Below are 14,747 nucleotides of genomic sequence, written 5' to 3' on the forward strand. Positions count from 1 at the left end.
ATATAATCCTTAAAAATTCTTAAAAAACCTCAATAAGCCCTCCAAGGAAACCCTTTTTAAAGATCATTGGCTTATTGCATGTCTCTTGCTAGTATGAGTGAGTTATCATGAGCATGGCACAAAGAATTAGCACTAATAGAACATCAAGGATTGGTGCCCTTGTGCGTTTTCGGTGAGTTGTAGTATCGAGGATACTAGGGAGCCTTCATAACACTCTAGCTTTACCTCGAGGAGCTTTTGGCCAACTTCCGAAACAATACAAGGCTAAGGGAGCCCCAAGGACACCAAGGATGGATCCAGGACCAAGGTAGGGTCAAAAACCCTGTCTTTAGTAGTTTGAAATTTCAATGTATAAAAAAATGGATCACAAAAGTCTTTTAAAAGAGTTGCAAAATTTTTTCCCTATGTTAAAAAAAGGAGAGCGTCCTATCACACGTGACGTTGGCGTTGGGCATGCAACTCACTTGAAGAGAGGGCAAAAAGGACCCGACATGCAACCAACCAAGGGTCTCTACTCTACCCATCAATCAAAGCAACACAACCAAGGGTCTCTACTCTACCCATCAATCAAAGCAACACAACCAAACCATTAAAGTAATACCCATCATGAAATGTGAAAGCTACTCTCAACATCCGGCTGCCATAGCTCGCCTGTTTGTTTAGACGACAAAGCCCATCCTCGTAAGTCTTTGATCAACTTAATCTCTTTATGCTCATAACATTAATGATAGCTTTACATTAATCTCAGCTAGCTACTGGCAAAAAGCAAAAAGCCTCACATGCATGCACATTTTGTGGCTTCTATAGCTACTCTCCTGCACTAGTTTTGTCCAAGAAGAAAAGTTTCATGATGTTCTTGAATCCTCCTCTTAAAATAGAATAGTATTTGTTTACATGTCAATGTACGTTGGTAAGGTAATCAAATGGATAAGCTTGTGCTCACTTTTTACTTATTTGATTCACGAGCTTAGTTTTCTCAAGTACATGGTATTGTTTGATTTGATTACACTATAATTTTTTTCTAGAATGTACTTTGTCATTTTTTGTCCTTGCAAAGCTTAGGCATCCAACAATTACCCAAATCTCTGTCTGTTGCATGATATAAAGGCCCATAAACCTTGATAGAAGAGAGACCTGAATTTTGCCAAAAGGAAGGTATCTCTGATAAGAGAGATACGTAAGGTGTGCTAGAAAGTAGTTTTGAACATTGAACAATGGGTGTGTGATCTTGATCAAGGTCCTGTGTTTGATGCACAGTTGAGTAGGATGCACAGTTGGGTAGTGGCTTGATGCAAATCAATTTGATACACAACACAAAAACCTTCTCAAAATCATGTGCAAGTGTCTGCCTATCCCTACTGTATGGCTGCTCAATGATTAGGTAGTAAAAGCACATAGTTTTTGCGTAAACAAACTTTTCATGTACCTTGAATGAAGGTGTTTGACAATGGTAATGTATTTTGTGTAAGAAGAGGCTTCTATATTCAATCATAAAGCCATCCACTTGGAATCATTCTGAAAACTAAGGAAGAGGACTCCTCAGGAAAAACCATTTAGCATTTATGTTTTATAGGAAGTTTTAGAAGATCAAACCCACCCCCCCCCCCCCCCCCCGCGGCCCCCGTGCCCCCCCCCCCCCCCCCCCCCCCCCCCGCCCCCCCCCCCGCCAAAAAAAAAAAAGAAGAGAAAAAGAAAGGAGAGGAGACTTCTATCAAGTGAAATAAAATCATACGAAGGGAGATCTCAAACCAAAAGGTAAGGAGATCTCAACCAATTGGGGAGCACTATGGAGTGACTTTTGTTAAAAATCTCATTCCAGCTTGAGTCTTTCTTTCATGCCTCAGGGTAGGGCAGACAGTGTGGGTTAATTGTCCCTCATGGTGCCGATTGCACAAAACCATTTGTTCTTCTTTCAGTGCAATGACTTCCACTTCAGATGAACCTCCGCCACCGTCACGTATTAGGAGAACTATCCATTTCATAGATGAAGTGCTCTTGTAGATGTAGCCTATCATTGCTTTTGACACAGCACACTGTTTCATTGGAGCACACTGTTTCATTGGCTTGCTATCTGTTGGATGGATGTGGAGAATACCCTATACAATTTGGGCCGGCGTGAGGAGGCTGTTTGTGCGGCCTTTGGCGGGGGGTTTGTTTGGTGGGGTGTTGGGTGAAGGGATGTGGCTCAGTGGGAGCTCCACGTAAGGGACTGGTATGTGCGGCCTCCTTGATGAGCTATAGGGGGCCTTGGTTGCGCCTTTGGTTTCCAAGGGGAACAATAGTCCACCTCGGCCAATTTCTCACAAGATGTCCTCGCTAATAGCAAGCTCAACACTGCCTACAAAGACCCTACACCTTCATAATCTGGTAACAGTGAGAGATACCATCTGGCTCCTCAAGCTTGATATGATCAACCATCTTCAAGGTGTCTCGGACTAGTATTTTCACACATGAAACCCCATCAGGAGGCAACTGTCTGTAGCCTCCATCTCAGAGCGGCCGAAGCATCCTCTCCTGTTTTTACATCTTACGACCATTTTCATTGTTGCGTGACCTCCTTGGAGGGTTGTCATGTGCACAGTGCGTATCTACCGTGTGCTATACGCATGCACGACTAGTTTCGAGGCTTGGGGAAGCTTGGAACTAGGCAGGCTGATTGACGAGCTGAGTTAGGGAAATACTAACGGGCGGGCACCCAAGTATGGACGGGCGGGCGGCCAAGTGTGGACGCCCGATGACCGGCCAAGAGCCTATAAAAGGGTGACCAAGGTTAGTTGTTGGATAGAGAGCCTCGCGAGTTTGTGAGAGCTCTATGGTCTTGGAGCCTGGATCTAGTGCAGACGTGCACCTGCTTTGTGCAGCCGAGGCCGGCAGCAATCTCGAGGCCCGCGAGGGCAGCTTCGTGGCGGTATGGGACGTCGCGAGGAGGAGATTGGTCGGTACGTCAACCTAGTTAGCTCAGCTCGTGGCTCGGTGGGGACAGCCAAGACTGTGGGCTTGCCCACGGCTGTCATGGTTGGGAGGTGAGTCAGGCCTGCACCCCCTTGCTTGTTTGTTTGTTCGTTTGTTTGCAGGTTTCGAGTTCGAACCAAGATCGATCACGAGGGGATCCGTGGGGATTTGACAGTGGTATCAGAGCATACCTCGTGAACGAGCAAGTCGGTAGGTAGAGAAGAAGAGGTCGAAGAACGGTATGTGTTAAAAAGCTTGCTGTTTTTTCTGTGCATACTGCAGTTTTTAGATTGGTATGTGTTTTTTCTTCATCTAAGACACCCATGTTGATGGGAGATGGTAGGTTTAGAAGGTTGATTGCTTTTGCAAAGAAGAGAAGTTTTGTTGTGCAGTCGCATAACTTGCAGGGAGAGAAAACTGAAAAAAAAGAGAGAAAAAGCACGTTGCTTTCGTTGCTTTCGTTGAACCCATGAGAGAGAGAGCGAAAGAAGTGCTGGCGAGTGGGTTGCTGGCCGAGTTGTGTTGACGTGCCAGTTGAGCAGCTACGGTGTAGGCGGGCTAGGCCTGTAGGCAGCCAGGCGGCCAAGCCTGCCAAGCCAGGCGGCTTGCGCAGCCACCCCAGGCCGGCTAGGCAGCGTCAGGCCAGGTAGCGTAGCCCGCTAGGCCACAGGCTGCGTAGCAGCCAGCCCAGGCCCACGTGGCCTCATGGCAAGGCCTACGCGAGGCTGGTGCAGGTCGCACAGGCGCCGGCAGCAGTTGGGGACGGCGACGGATGACATCAGCAGCTTGCCGACGGCACTAATCCACGAGGGAAGCGGAAAAAAAAAACACGTAAGGAAAGCATTCGTTTTTAGTGCTTTCGTTTTTTGTTTTTTTTAAGGGGAGTTTAATTTTTTTTAAAGGTTTAAAAGTCCTCTCCTCTCTAAGGTTTCCAAGGTTTTTATTTTTTAAGACAATAGAATATATATATATATATATATATATATATATATATATTCAAAAAAAAAAACACAAAAGCTAAGCCTAGCTTTTCGAGATTTTTGGCTTTTGGGAAACCTTTATAAACCCCTCACGTGGGCTTCTTGCCACACATCTCTTGAGTTCTCAAGTTTTCAAGCTCTCAAGCTCTCAAGTTCCCGTGCACTTTTATTGTGCAAAGATTGAAATTTCTCTCTGCGTACCCTCTTTACGATGTCGACCCAAGAATCGGAGTTGGAGCCCCTTGTGGAACGGGAAGGCTTGCCGGCTACGGAAGGTACCGATGCCGATCTTTTGGACGATTTTGTGTCAAAATCAGATTTCCAAGAGTTCAAAGTAGCTCTCGAAGCTTCTTCGTCGGAACGTCAAGCACAAATCGACGCTCAAATGCAAGCTTTGCAGAACTCCGTCGCTCTCTTGACCACTACCCTCTCTACTTTCTCGGGTATGGATACCTTGGCTTCAGCTTTAGGCCCAATATTACTCCGGAACCGTTCAGGGGCGAGCAAAAGCAGCGAACCAAGGAGATCGTGGACACCTGGCTACACAAGTGGCAAGTTCACTTTCAGTTTCATCCATACGATGATGGAAAGAAGATACAGTTAGCATTAGGTTTCCTGTCCGGCAAAGCTTTGCTTTGGTGGAAGGAACTCAACCCTAAGCCAACGACTTGGGCACAATTTGAAGACATTTTCAAGAAAGAATTCCTCAAGAAAGAGGATGATTACGATGTTGTTGCCCGGTTTTCAGCTTTGACCATGACCTCGCAGCACCTCACTTATGAGGTCTACCTCCAGAAGTTTCGTGACTTGCAGATGAAAGCTACAAAGATGGATCCCACTACTCTGTTGGGGTTTTTCGTAGCTGGTTTACCAGACTCGTACCGATTACAGGTAAAAAATAACAAATGTAAAACATTGGACGAGGCCATTCATTCAGCTCGTATCTTCGTTTCAAGATGTATTTCCGAAGGAACTGCCATCGGGTTTACCACCTGAACGGCCAGTAGATCATCGTATTGACTTGATCCCTGGTGCTCATCCTGTAAGTATTCCACCTTATAGGATGAGCCAAGCTGAGGAAGATGAGTTGGCTAAACAACTCGAAGATTATTTGAGGATGGGCCAGATCCGTCCAAGTAAATCACCTTGGGGTGCACTTGTGTTGCTTAGGAGAAAGAAGTACAATTCTTGGAGAATGTATATAGATTACAAGAGATTGAACAAGCTGACCATTAAGAACCGTTATCCTCTCCCTAGATCCGATGACCTGATTGACCGGTTAGCAGGAGCGAAATATTTCACGAAGATAGATTTACGTACTGGCTATCACCGCCGAAAGAACCGCCTTTCGGACTAGGTATGGCCATTACGAGTTTCTCGTATTACCTTTTGGGTTAACTAATGCTCCAGCCACTTTCCAGCAAATGATGAACGATCTTTTTCGTGAACATTTGGAAAAATTCATGGTGGTGTTTCTGGATGATATTTTGATATATAGTCGTACTCTTGAGAATCATGTCAGACACCTCACGATTGTCTTAGCTATTTTAAGACAGAATCGATTATATGCTAAGTTGAGTAAATGTGAGTTCTTTATGACCGACATCATTTACTTGGGACACAAGATCACTAGAGATGGATTGAGCATTGACTATGACCGAGTTCAGAAGATTTTGGACTGGCCTATACCGCGAACAGTGAAACAACTTCATTCTTTTCTCGGTTTTGTTGTTTTTCTTCGGAAATCTGTACGGGAGTACTCTCAGCTCACACTACCGATGACCGACTTATTGAAAGGTCGTGGACGTAAGTCAAATCAGCCTATCACTTGGAATAACGATTTGGATATGGCCTTCAGACTTTTGAAAGATAAAGTCAAGGAAGCTCCTATCTTAGCATTGCCTGATCCTAGTCGGCCTTATGTTCTTGAAACTGATGCCAGTGACTGCTATCGGGGCTGCTTTATTTCAAGATGGTAGACCGGTTGCTTTTGAAAGTAAAAAGCTAGACGACACTCAATCTCGTTGGCCAACCCTTGAGAAGGAGCTTTATGCTGTGATTCATGCTCTCAAGGTTTGGAGACATTATTTATATGGCTCCAAGTTTGTGGTATTGACTGATCATCAGTCAATTAAGTATGTGTGTGATGCAGATGATTTGAGAGGAAGGAAAGCTCGTTGGACAGAGTTAATGCAAGATTTGGATTTTGAGATCCGTTATCGCCGTTATCGGAAAGGGTCCATGAATAGTATTGCAGATGCGCTTAGTCGGATTAGAGAGGTGAATACTTTGTCGTTCACCGAGATTTCTACTGACTTATTTCAGTCATTGAGAGGGCTTTGCAGGACTGATAGTTATTTTGGTCCATTTTGGCAGAAGATCCAGGACGGGAGCTCATTGATTGACCAAGACTCGGTGACTGAGCAGTCTACTATTCAGGCTGCAGGAGGTCAGTGGATGATTTGGAATGGTTTACTATTCCGAAATGACAAAATTTGTGTACCACAGATCCCGGACATTAGGTCCAAGATTCTGAGGGAGTGTCACGACGCCCCTTCTGCTAGACACCCTGGGGTACACAGGACGCTATCATTAGTAAAACACACTTTTTATTGGCCGAAGATGAAAGGGTATATAGAAGATTATGTTCTCAAGTGTCAGATTTGTCAGGCAAATAAAGCTGAACGCTTTAGACAGGCTGGGTTGTTGCATCCTTTGCAAATCCCAGGTAATAAATGGGAAAGTATTTCCATGGATTTTATTACCGGATTGCCAAGAACACATCAAGGCCATGATTCTATTTGGGTTGTGGTAGATCGCTTGACAAAAATGGCTAGATTTTTACTCACCCAGAAGACTATTACAGCTACGCAATTAGCTCGGCAGTTTATCGAGCAATTGTTTAGACTGTACGGGTTACTGCAGGACATAGTCAGTGATAGGGACTCTATAAGTTTACGAGTGACCTTTGGAAACTTGTTTTTGAGAAGTTGGAAACAACTTTGAATTTGAGTTCCTCAGACCATCCTCAATCTGATGGCCAGACTGAAAGAGTGAATCAGATTTTGGAGGATATGCTTCGAGCATATGTATCCAAAAGACAGAGTTCATGGGAGGATTATCTTCCTATGTTAGAATTTGCATATAACAGTACTAAGCATACGAGTACAGGGTTTAGTCCTTTCATGCTTATGTATGGTTTTCAACCTAGATCACCTGTTACAGTAGGATTCTCAGGACTTCAGCATGATGCAGCACGCAATTTTTTACAAGATATGCAGGAAATGTTACAAGTTGCAAAGGAATCTATTAGAAGTGCTCAAGACCGAGACAGGTTTTATTCTAATAGACATCGTTCACCTAGAGAGTTCTCTGAAGGAACGATAGTGTATTTGTGAATTCCGAAAGGTTCCGAGACTTTACGGACAGGTAGATCTCCGAAATTATCCCCTAGATACTGTGGACCATTTCGTGTTACTCGACGGATTGGTTCAGTTGCATATGAATTGGATTTGCCTTCTCATGTGAAAGTTCATCCTGTATTTCATGTCAGTAGACTTAAGGAAGTACTGGGTGGAGCAGATCAGTTAGTTACTCCTCAAGAAATTATAGATGTCCAGGACATGACATTTGTTCCGCACGAACCTAAAAAGATTCTTGGCTTTCGTGAACGAAGATTGCGTCATACGCTTATCACGGAATACAAGATCAAGTGGAAGGATCGTGTTGAGGAGGACGCTACATGGGAGACATTGACTTCTCTTCAGAGAGATTACCCTGGCTTTTTAGTGAGCTCAAGAGTGAGCTCTTAGAGGAAGGGGAGTGTCATGTGCACAGTGCGTATCTACCGTGTGCTATACGCATGCACGATTAGTTTCGAGGCTTGGGGAAGCTTGGAACTAGGCAGGCTGATTGACGAGCTGAGTTAGGGAAATACTAACGGGCGGGCACCCAAGTATGGACGGGCGGGCGGCCAAGTGTGGACGCCCGATGACCGGCCAAGAGCCTATAAAAGGGTGGCCAAGGTTAGTTATTGGATAGAGAGTCTCGCGAGTTTGTGAGAGCTCTATGGTCTTGGAGCCTGGATCTAGTGCAGACGTGCCTGCTTTGTGCAGCCGAGGCCGGCAGCAATCTCGAGGCCCGTGAGGGCAGCTTCGTGGCGGTATGGGACGTCGCGAGGAGGAGATTGGTCGGTACGTCAACCTAGTTAGCTCAGCTCGTGGCTCGGTGGGGACAGCCAAGACTGTGGGCTTGCCCACGGCTGTCATGGTTGGGCACCCCCTTGCTTGTTTGTTTGTTCGTTTGTTTGCAGGTTTCGAGTTCGAACCAAGATCGATCATGAGGGGATCCGTGGGGATTTGACAAGGGTTATCTTCTTACCTCTTTGAGGGCTGAATTTATGCAGATTTTTTTTTTGGACTAATAGAAGAATTTTTTAGGGTGGAAAAAAACTTGTTACTGAAGAGAACTAGAGAGAGGAACACATTTGACACCTGATCGGACCCCAAAATCCACTGAAGGGCGGCCACCTTGTAGTGTATTTCCTTGATTAAAGCGAGTAATCAACCCTCAGCCATTCTGCTCTTGGATTTTGAGAAGGCCTATGATAGAGTGGATTGGGACTTCCTTGAGGGTACTTTTAGCCATATGGGCTCAGAGATGGATCAAGGGAGTTTCATGCATGTATCGTGATGCCCATAGTAGTGTGCTTGATTGCAGTGATAGGAGAGCAATTTCAAATCTCTCGCTTAGTACGGCAGGGTTGTCCTTTAGCCCTATTATTATATATCGTAGTTGCACAGGCCATTGGCGTCTTCCTCCGCTCCACTGCTGGTATTTCTAGATTGAGGTTGTCTCTTTGTAGTCAAGAGGAGTTGGTTGACTCTGAGTTAGCTGATAACATAGCCATGTTCTTGGAGGCCTCGCACACATGCTTATGTTCCTTCCGGGTAGCATTGGAAGAGTTTTGTTTGGCAACAGGGACTTGGATCACTAGAGGATGCATTGCTAGATATTTGGGATGCCAGGTTGGGGTTGATATTTCTCCTGCACAACAGTTTGCTGTAGTACTTATGAGTATTCGGAAGAAGCTTCTTCATTGGAGCTCTAGGAGATTAGATTTAGTCTCCAAAGCTTTGGTGGCTAATCACGTATTGCTTGCCTCGGCTTGGTTTATTGCCTCTTGTTGGTGCTTCTCTCGTGCGTGCATTGGTCAATTGCGGAGATTGATTTGCAATTTTCTTTGGTCGGGTTTGGATGGCACCACAGACACTTGTGCCAGGGTAGCTTGGCTCACGGTTATTCCGCCGAGACAAGAGGGGGAGGCTGAATATTATTGATCCGGATGTCCAATGCAGAGCGTTGTTTTGGAAACTTGTAGTCAGAGGTTTCCGACTAGGCACTAAGCCTTGGAAGGGTTTTTTCTTGTCTCAGATTTCCGGATGTACATCTCGTGTTGGGAGAGATTGGTTGCCACCCCCCCACATGGTTTTTGTTCATAGAGGCTGATATCAGGGCACCGTCTTCCCCTCTTATCGTAGCCATTGCCAGAGCATGGAGAAGCATGAGTCCATTTTTGCGACAAAGGCTTCCGAGGTCTTTGGATGAGGCTGACCAACAATCTATTATGTGGAACGCGTTCATCAGGCGGCCACTTGGTGCATCTCGTTACATGTAGTGGTCAAGATGGGAGAGATGTGCATACACAGTTCTTGCTTGGAAGACCTTTAAGAGTCTTCTGGTGGATCGGAGAGTTGCATATATTCAGCATCTTAGGGGCTCTTGCATATGTATTGATCAGATTGACGCAGCTATTCCACATGAGTGGCTCTTTGCGACCTTTGATGGAGACTATCATCCGAGTTGGTTGGGAGAGTTTTTGAGGATAGGCACACCTCTAGAGGTCATTGCTCTCCCAGGCCAGGAGGCTACAGATTGCATCATCAATTCTATCATGCCTAGAGGGATATTGACGAGATGTAGCATGGAGGGCATCATCCTAGATACTAGGCTTAGTCTAGTGAGGATTGTTGGAAGCATTGTTTCGTTGATCCTTCTCCTCAGATAGTGACTCATGGCTCTTGGTGTTTGTGGGTATATGGTGGCAGTCCTATTAGATATCTTCAGTGGGATCCAGGAGAGTGGGAGTGGATTGATGCCTTCGATCCATTGAAAAGCCTTCCCCTTTTTAGTTTTACGGTCTGGAATGCGAGGCTTCTCCTCACTCGACAGATGCATAGAATCCCTACTCTCAGGCCTCATTGGGAGAGTTATGATATCTCTCCAGTGATACAGCGCAGATATTGACATAGGCTTTGGCATAGCCGGATCTCTCATTTCTTTTGGTTATTTTTACATGGTGGTCTCCCCACCAATCAGTGGAGATCGGTTTTCGGTGTAGCACCTACTTGCTCCAGATGTGGGGCAGATTCTGAGACTACAACATTGTATATGGGGATGGAGCACTGCACAACATATTTGGGGTTCTATAGCCCAACTTATGGGCAAATTGAGTGGCCGCGTCATGCATGTGACTTAGGGGGCAGTTGCTTGGCTTTCCCAGTCTGGTCCGTAGCTTTTCTACGAGGGCAGTGGTACAAACTCTGCTATTTTCATTCGTAGAGGTATTGCTTAGCATGGTTTATTGCAGAATGTCCCTCACTCTGATTATACACCCCCCAGACAGAGGATTGACACCAGTTGTTGTTGCTAGTATTACAGCATGGCAGATTTGGAGAGCTAGATGCACGGAGGCTATTGAGGCTGTCTAGATTTTTGGATCTCAGTGCATTAGTGCTATATGGGGTGATATCATCCACTCTCATGGCTACTTGGGGCTTGGGCTCGTATTCAGGGGTCCTCTCGTTCCGCACAGGCAAAGCGTGTTGTATTTATGTGGGAGTGGGATTGTGGCATTTTCTTTTCCTCTAGTCCCATAGGTCTCTCATGGCATCATGATGCTCCTCAGTGGTTAAAATCACCTTACATATTGGGGTGATTCTATTCTGTTCCAGAGCTTATAGCCATGATTGTTGTATACTTTTTTTCATACTTAATAGAAGTCTCTTTCCTGAAAAAAATAAAAAATAAAAAGTAAATACAAAGATTTGGATCGGAAGATTTTTTAAATTGTGGATTGACCTTGGGCTGAATGGCAAATCGGCTGATTTCGAGCTGAATAGGAGGTGGAATCACTCACCGGGCGGTGTCTTTGAAGCAGCTGGCCGCCTCTGCTGGTTTGTCTGGATATCCAATTGTTGATTCCTTGGCCGGTCGTGTCCTCCTGCATTGAGTTCTTAATGTTGGATGCAGCTCCTTGATGACTCAATTGTATATATGAGGGCAAGGGTCTTTTAATAGGGCAAATTGTGCCCCCTTTACTGGGTCGGCCTGATCGATCCCTCCGTGACCAGCTCATGACCACAATAAATGTAACTTGACCGCCTATAATGGTGCCCGACCAGCCCAAACTGCTGTCCGTGCTCTCCAATATTGTCTGGCCTGCTAAAATGGGGCCCAAACTTCCCAGAACAATGCCCATGCTGCCTGGCAACTGATACTATGCTGTCTAGCACCCTGCATGGCCTGCAAACTAGTCTAGAGACAAGTGTAGCACTCGGCACGAAATCTCCAAGTGGGTTGCAAAACTATGGGGGACAACGTACAGACTAACTGGGCTCCCCAAAGGCACCCACAGCCTTAGGTTGGGTTCTTCTCAGCGCCTTCGGGCGGGCTACTTATATCACCCCCAGGCGGGCAATCATATAACTTCTGAAGGATCTACCATTGAAAAAGAAACGTGTACAGACTAACTGGCCCTAGACCTAGTGCTAATGATGTGATTGGTGTCCCTAGACAAGGGCTCACAACAACAAGCTCAATGCTTGTCTATAATCCCAACAGGTAACAATGCATTTTTGTACGAGTATTTCCACATGGCGCCCTTGTGTAGTGGGTGCACATGACAGAGAGAGCCTCAAAGGTAGCATGGGCATGGCCGTGGGAGCTTTGATGCCCTACGGCTACAGCATGGGACCTCTTTCTTTCTAAGACGGCGAACTCCTTGAAAACATGGGAGCTTTGATGGCCTCTTTCTTTCTAATGTGGCAAACTCCTTGAAAACATGGGATCTTTGATGCCCATGGCTACAGCATGCGACCACTTTCTTTCTAAGACGGCAAACTCCTTGAAAACATCAAAGCAAAGTCACGGCAGGTTCTCTTCTCAAGACCAGAAGCCTGTTGGGAAATAAAATTCTGAAACAAGGACTCTAGCAAGGGGCGCTTCACTCCCTAGTTGCGTCTAGCAGGGTGGAAGCCACGTTGTGGGAGAGTGGACCGCAACATAAGATTTTACTGTAAGTCTTGTGGTCCACCCGTGAATCTTGAGGAGATGAGTGTAGCACAGTCATAGGAAACGGTCGTTTCAGTCCCTAGAAACATGTTTCTCCATTTCAAAGCCCCATCCGTTTCCATGGCCGTTTCTCGTTTCCCAAGTGATATTGTCATAGGAAATGGCTGTTTCCACCCCTAAAAACTCGTTTCCCCATTTCCATTCCTCGAATGTTTCCGTTCCAGTTTCTCCTTTCTGGTGACTATGGAGTGTAGACCCCTTGGCGTGGTATCAAAGCCTACAGAACATCTTCCTGTAGAAAAGTAGAGGTCTCCTCTGGCTTTCATCTTCATATCTCATGTTAATGAAGTTTGGAAAGCTGTCACAAACAGATGAGGAATAACTATGAGAGGGTGGTAGGTTTCATTGCAAGTACCTGGATGTGTGCCCCCGTTTTGCCTTGGTGGGAAATTAGGGGGGGCGGGGGAGGGGGGAGGGGGGAGGGGGGGAGGATGGAGTGAGGTGACTGGGCCTTTAGCCATCTTGCATATGGCAAAAGGCTGGTTGCAGCCTGTGCGCAGAAGGTTCATGTGGGCAGCAGACTGGTTATCATGCGAATAAAAGCATGGCTTCTTACAGACCAACAGTAGGGCAGGCATGCACAAGGGGAAGAGAGACCAGGGCGGACAGCAGAAAAGCAAGCAGAGTGCGGCCAGCAGAGAAGTGGTCAAGGCAACATCCAGTATCCACACAGATGCATACGGGTACAGATGGCAGGTTGCTGTGTGCTGTCTGCCCAAGCTGCCAAGAGGATAGAAAGCGGAAGTCGCTATTTTTGAAGTTTTTTCCTAAAAAGAACTAAAACCAAAAGCATGTGTTTTGTCTTATTTAGAAACCTTCTAAATAAGTCAACGTTTGCCGTTTTTTGGGGATTCTAGAAGGGGGCCCTTGTTTTTTTTAAAGAAAAGAGCAATATGAGCATTTTTTGGGGAAAAAAAAAACTAGAGGTTGACTCTTTTGTTCAAGTGTGGGACCAAAGTTCTGGGAGGCAGATTTTGCAACCCTCCTCTTGTACACGGATAGGGGTAAGTTTTTCCTTGCCACTATTTTCAGATTCTCACAGGTGAAGTGTACGTTCCTCCTGCTTTATTGTGATTTCCAGAATCAGCATGTGCTTTCTTGGCCCAGCCAAACCCTTACCTCATCGCGCAAGGCATTGATCCTTCACCGTCATACTTTATGGGGTGATTGTGAGTAGATTTCTGTTTTTTTTTTTTCCCCCAAGAAAGAGACGTCTATTAAGTATGAAAACGCATACAATAATCACAGCTATAAGCCGAAATAGAATAGAATCACCCCAATATGTAAGGTGATCTCAACCACTGACAAGCATCATGGTGCCATGAAAGACTTGTGGGACTAGGGAAAAGAAAATGCCATAGCCCCACTCCTGCAGAAACACAACGCGCTTTGCCTGCGCGGAACGAGAGGACCCCTGAATACAAGCCCAAGTAGCCATGAGAGTATGGCTGATATCACCCCATTTAGTGCTAATGCACTGTGATTCAAAAATTTGGACACCCTCAATAGCCTCCGTGCATCTAGCTCTCCAGATCTGCCATGTTGTAATACTGGCAACAATCTCCCAACGGGTGTCAATCCTCTGCCTGGGTGGTGTATAATGTGAGTAAGGGACATCCTGCAACAAACCATGCTGGGCAATACCTCTATGAATGAAAATAGCAATGTCTGTATCACTGCCCTCGTAGAAAAGCTGTGGACCAGGTTGGGAAAGCCAAGCAACCCCCAAATAACATACATGGCGCGGCCACTCAATTTGTCCATAAGTGTGGCTATAGAACCCCAAATACGCTGTGCAGTGTTGCATCCCCATAAACAATGTTGTACAATCTCAGAATTTACCACACATCTTGGGCAGGTAGGTGCTACACCGAAAACCGATCTCCACTGATTGGTGGGGAGACCACCATGTAAAAATAACCAAAAGAAATGAGAGATCTGGCTCTTTCTGTATATGAATGCCAAAGCCTATGCCAATATCTGTGTCGTATCACTGGAGAGATGTCATAACTCTCCCAATGAGGCCTGAGAGTAGGGATCCTATGCATCTGTTGAGTGATAAGAAGCCTAGCAATCCGGACCGTGAAATTGAAAAAAGGAAGGCTTTTCAATGGATCAAAGGCATCAATCCACTCCCACTCACCCGGATCCCACTGAGAAGATATCTGATAGGACTGCCACCATATAGCCACAAACACCAAGAACCATGAGTCACTGGACTAAGCCTGGTATTTGGGATGATCCCCTCCATGCCACATCTCCTCAATTTCCATCTAGGCATGATAGAATAGTGATGTAATCTGTAGCCTCCTCGCCCAGGAGAGCAATGACCTGCAGAGGTACGCCTAGAAAAAACTCCAAGCCATCTCGGATGATAATCTCCATCAAAGGTCCCAGAGAGCC

The 14,747-nt window shown here is 45.8% G+C and overlaps 1 protein-coding gene across 1 annotated transcript in view; it reads left to right on the forward strand.

Annotated features, from left to right (window-relative positions):
* The first annotated feature begins 440 nt into the window (after positions 1-440).
* The window catches only part of LOC147642009 (protein CHROMATIN REMODELING 35-like), a 54,017-nt gene continuing 39,710 nt past the window's right edge, over positions 441-14,747 (forward strand). Inside the window, exon 1 of the mRNA XM_086802129.1 lies at positions 441-681. The gene's annotated coding sequence lies outside the window, so the exon portion shown is untranslated. The remainder of the gene's footprint in view (positions 682-14,747) is intronic.

Source organism: Cibotium barometz, chromosome 1 (assembly GCF_041138505.1).
Source record: "Cibotium barometz isolate CiBa-2024 chromosome 1, ASM4113850v1, whole genome shotgun sequence".
NCBI lineage: Eukaryota > Viridiplantae > Streptophyta > Polypodiopsida > Cyatheales > Cibotiaceae > Cibotium > Cibotium barometz.